Source organism: Papio anubis, chromosome 16 (genome assembly GCF_008728515.1).
Source record: "Papio anubis isolate 15944 chromosome 16, Panubis1.0, whole genome shotgun sequence".
Taxonomy (NCBI): domain Eukaryota; kingdom Metazoa; phylum Chordata; class Mammalia; order Primates; family Cercopithecidae; genus Papio; species Papio anubis.
Genome location: NC_044991.1, coordinates 8,865,597 through 8,871,112, shown reverse-complemented (window position 1 = coordinate 8,871,112; position 5,516 = coordinate 8,865,597).

Sequence of the window (5,516 nt, the reverse complement as noted above, 5' to 3'; positions counted from 1 at the left end):
GAGCAACATGATCTCTGTCCTCAGATGTCTGGGGACAGTCATTGAGCAAGTACAGGGAAGTCAGCTTGTTCTCTTCAGCAGCGCTGGAAGATAGTCAACCTGTGGGTGGGGGGCTGCAGGGGGACAGGCCGCAGCCCTGCAGGAGGCCATACTCCGCAATGGCTGCCATAAGCTACACGGGTCAGACAGCTTCACGTCTCGGGAGGCCACAGGGCAGGGAAGATGCAGAGGGCATGTGGCCCTGGGTACACTCATGCCCCTCCCAAGCAGAGGAGGGAAGGGCTTTAGTGAGAATTCTAGCTCTGCCTCTTTGACCTTGCCAAGTCAGGATCTGCCTCTTAAAGAAGCAGAGAAAACCATCCCAGATCCCCTCGACACCCAACCCTCTACCACTGACAGAGCCCAAGTTAGATCTGAGTCTTAGCCCTTCAGATTGCTGACTCTCCCTGGCCCACCCTTTCCCCTCCCTGTGCTGCAGCTTCATTGGCAAAATGAATTTGATGGTATTTGAATCCCCTGCCCAGCCCTAACCTGTTTCTCTGAGGCTGGCCTCTCTGCGGGGCCGTGGCAACAAAGGGAAGCTGAGCCTTATGGAAGCTGAACCTCATGGAAGGGCCCAGAACATCCTGCACCCGTCAGTTACTCAGAAGTAAAGGGACAAGAAGCAGCTGGAAGAGAGCTGGGTGTGGGGGCTGGGAGGAGTGCTGGAGAAATTTCCCCATCAGAACTGCACCAGCCACCTGGGCCCGCTCACCGGGCAGTGGAGGCAGGGCAGTGTGGTGGGACTGACTCAACAGACCTAGCTCCGTCTCCACCCTGCCCCTCTCAGGTTGTGTGACCCCAGCCACATGGACACCAGAGTCTGTGAACTAAAGGGCTGGACCATGGCATTAACAGTGGAGGGTGTCCAGGTTCTTAGTGTCTTGAACAAAGAATTGGACAAATGCACAAAGCAAGGAAGGAATGAAGGGTTTTATTGAGAATGAAAGTATACTCCACAGTGTGGGAGAGGGCCTGAGCATAGGGGCTCAAGGGGCCCCTTACAGAATTTTTGGGAGTATATACCCCCTAGAGGATTCCATTGGTTACCTGAGGTACACCCTATGTAAATGGAGAGGATGAAGTAAATTTACAAATTCATTTACAGCATATGCCCTATGGGGAGGATATTTCCTGTTATAGCTGAAGCGTGAATTGGCCTTATGTTCCGTGCCTCCAGACCCTATTTTCCTGCATCAGTGGGAAAGGGTCAGATTCACTGGCTCAGCTGTTTAACCTGTCCTGGTGCCAGCAGCTGGAGCTGGGGGTCAGGACCAGCCCACAAGCTCTTCCCTGCCGGGAGGACCAGGCCAGTCACTGTCCTCTTCATGCTGGAGAGTGGTTGTGGTTGCTGACTTAGCAGAGAAGGTGCTTTGCTTTCCCCTTAACTGGGGAAAAAACTTTCTAAGAACCAGGCCTGCTTGGCAGCAGACTGAGCTTTCTTGGGGTGGCAGGGAGGTCAAGGGATACCTCAGAACAGTCAAGTGTGGGTCCAGCTTCGGCTGGAGGTTCGTTCTACTGAATAACTTCTAGGGTCTCTGTCATTAGCAGGATTTGTATAATTTGAAGCAGAGCTGGGCAACTGCAGAGCAACAGGGAAGGCAGCCCAGTGTGGTGGCAAGACCTGGGCAACTTGGGACCAGCCTGGGCTGTCTCTTGCCAGCTGTTGTTATCAGAACCAGGCTCTTCACACTCAGATCCTTGGGGCCCCCCCCCAATCTCAGAATGCCCGGTGGTTGAAAGGATGAAACCTGGAATTTAAGTGACTTCTCAGTGATGTGTGCCCTTCTCTGATGGTTCCTTGTTCATCCTATAGATTTACTGACTGCCTGCTGTATCAGAGCCAAAGAGAGGGGCCTGGTCTTACCTATCTCCTCATTTGCCCCTTCTGGCACCTCCTTCCTCCTGGGCTCTTCCCTCTAATACCTTCATCCTCTCTCCATCTTGGTTAATCCTGTCCTTTCCACCCTCAAATGGGCACCTTCAAAGAAACAAATAGAACTACTCCACTGGCTGCCTCTCTCCTTCCCTTTTCTGCCACTGTTGATTGTTATAGTCACTTGCTCCAGGAAGTCCACTTTCGGAGTCTTACTGCAGGCAGAGCCCACCCCCTCAGCTGTAAAGGCCCTAGGGCACATGTTTGTCCAGCCGCCTCTTGCAGCTGGGATTGTTACGTGACTATAGCTCTACCAACTGTATATACCACTGTGGGAGTCGTGCTGGTGGTCACAGGTACCAGGGGCAGCAGCGAAGGGGTGGTTCTAGTGCCAAGTCCAGTGACCAGTGCCAGGGATGCCCAGTGGTGGCAACAGTGGTGTTCTCAGTGTGATCTTGGACATTGCTCCTGTCTACTGAGCTGCTAGGCCCAGTCTTTGGAACCATCGGGGAGTCTGTGAGCTCCCTGATATCCTTTAAGCCAGCGTTTTCCAGCGATGGCACTATTAACGTTTGGGGCTAGATAATTGTTTGGGGTGTGTGTGTGAGGAGGGCTGTCTTGTGCATTGTAGGCTATTTTAGTAGCATCCCTGGCCTCTCCCTACGAGATGCCTGTAGCAGTTCCCCAGTTATGACAACCAAAAATGTTTCCAGACATTGCCAGATGTCCACTGGGAGGGAAAACCTCCCTGGTCCACAGCCCTTCTCCTTATTCCAGTCCCACATCTTCCTCCCCTCCCCGTCACTGTCCTCAGAGAGATGCTGTTGACAACTCCTTGAGGTGATTCTCTCAGGCTTCTTGTTGTAGTTCCCTGCTGTCAAGCCTGAGCCTGCTGTCACTTCTGGATTCTTCTTTCCTCACCTGCCCCCATTTGCATGAAGTTTTTGTGGGGCTGTTTCTATTTTCTTCTTGGGCAGCCATACCCTCTAAGACTTAAAAGCTGAATACTTGCCCTGTTACTACCTGATAATTCTCATCACTTCTGTTTCCAAAACCAAACTTATTATTTCCCTCTCTAACCCCATCTCTGTGTCAAACAGTGGAGTACATACTTTTGGTTAATCCAGTTGGAAGGTTTCCTAGAGGAAGTAATATCTGAACTGAATCCTGAAAGATTGAGGGAAGAGGAAGGGTCAGAGGAAGTAAATGAAAAACCATATATAAAATTCTCTTCTGTGACCCGTAGCAGGTACCCAATCCATGGTAGATATGGAAACGTAGTGTTTACCAGTCTCGTCCATCCCTTTTCTTTCTTTCTTTCTTTTTTTTTTTTTAAGACAGAGTCTCACTCTATCGCCAGCCTGGAGTGCAGTAGTGCGATCTCGGCTCACTGCAACCTCCACCTCCCAGGTTCAAGTGATTATCCTGCCTCAGCCTCCTGAGTAGCTAGGACTATAGGCACTTGCCGCTACGACCAGCTAAGTTTTGTATTTTCAGTAGAGATGGGGTTTCACCATGTTGACCAGGATGGTCTTGATCTCTTGACCTCATGATCCATCTGCCTCGGCCTCCTAAAGTGCTGGGATTATAGGTGTGAGCCACCGCGCCCGGCTGTCCATCCCTCTTCAGATGAAGAGCTCAGGTCCTGAGGAGGGACTTGTCAAAAGCTGCTCTACATCTCAGAGCCAGCCCTTGTCCTCCTGCTAGCCAGAGCAAGGTACCACCTGGAAGAGATGTTCAGTTACGTGGGACCCAGGGCCAGAGGGAAAATACCAATGTTTCCTGAGGTTCAGGTCCATCCACTATTCTTCCACCATTTCTACTGAACCTTCACTTGTACCCCCTCAGTCCACTTGGCCAGGCATCACGGCCTCTGGGCAGGTTCACTAGTGAACTATGGGAACAGGTGCTGTGTGCCACCTCTGGAGGGGGTTACTGAGATTCTGAGTTGTGGGGGTGACCTGGGCCAGAGTGAGTTGTATGGGAGTTGTTGCTGAATCCCCCCAGAGTACCAGTCACACACTAGTGTGAGGGGCCTTGCAAGAGCCACTAGGCAGCACAGTTGAAGGTGGCACCTTCCTGCTCAGTGCTGGGTCCAGAGCAGGGTTTAGTTTTCTGTGTCTTTCGGGGTGAGACTGGTGTATTCTATACTAGCCTCCCTGTGTGTAAACAATGACGAGAACAATCTTGTCTTGTTTTCCCAAAAAAAGACACTATTTCTCATTAGTTATACACATTCATTATAAAAGGTAATTTAAACAATACTGAAATGCCAAAAAGAAAGTAAAATTCACCCCAAATCTCACTACTCCTATAACAATGTCTGACAGCCAGCTGTTGGGTCTTCCATCCTTTTTAACCTTCGGGTGAGCACATAGATCCTTATTTTTTCTTCTTTTTCTTTCTTTCTCTCTCTCTCTCTCCTTTTCTTTTCTTTTTCTTTTTCTTTTTTTTTTTTTTTTGAGACAGAGTCTTGCTCTGTCTCCCAGGCTGGAATGCAGTGACATGATCTCAGCATTCTGCAGCCTGTCTCCCAGGTTCCAGTGATTCTCCTACCGGGTAGCTGGGATTACAGGCATGCGCCACCACACCCAGCTGATTTTTGTATTTTTTTTTTTGAGACGGAGTCTCGCTCTGTCGCCCAGGCTGGAGTGCAGTGGCGCGATCTCGGCTCACTGCAAGCTCCGCCTCCCGGGCTTACGCCATTCTCCTGCCTCAGCCTCCCGAGTAGCTGGGACCACAGGCGCCCGCCACCTCGCCCGGCTAGTTTTTTGTATTTTTTAGTAGAGACGGGGTTTCACCGTGTTTGCCAGGATGGTCTCGATCTCCTGACCTCGTGATCCGCCCGTCTCGGCCTCCCAAAGTGCTGGGATTACAGGCTTGAGCCACCACGCCCGGCCCTGATTTTTGTATTTTTAGTAGAGACGGGGTTTCACCATGTTGGTCAGGCTGGTCTCAAACTCCTGACCTCAAATGATATGCCCACCTCGGCCTCCCAAAGTGCTGGGATTACCGGCGTGAGCCACCACGCCTGGCCAGATCCTTATTTTTTCAATTGCCATACAGCAGCATGCAAGGCAATTACTGTATGCCAAAGCTTATGCCGAGAGCTGGCTACCAGGAGCTCCTCCTGCCTCGAGGCCTTTATCCATGCCATCATTTCCCCTTTGGCTGTAACAGCTGCAGTTCTCTCATAATTTTAGGTTTCATCTTAAATGTCACTTCTTCAGTCTTCTTGACAGCACAAGTCAGGTCCCTTGTTAGTTTCATCACCTCCATTACCTTTCCTTGATCACTTGTACCATCATCTGTAATTTATTTTTATGTTTAATATGCATGTGGGATTTCTGGGCTTTTTTGGTTTTTTGTTTGTTTGTTTTGCTAGACTGGAAGCTCTCAGAGGGCAGGACACATTCTTTTCCCTGCCACAGAGATGGTCAATAAATATTGTCAATTGAATGTGCAAATAATCTCACTTAACCACAGCTATGAGGGATACTATTTTATCCCCATTTTAGAGATGACAAAACTGAGGCTTAGAACAATTAAACAGCCCAAGGACACACAGTGAATTAGTGGATCCACGTGTCTGCCTCCACAC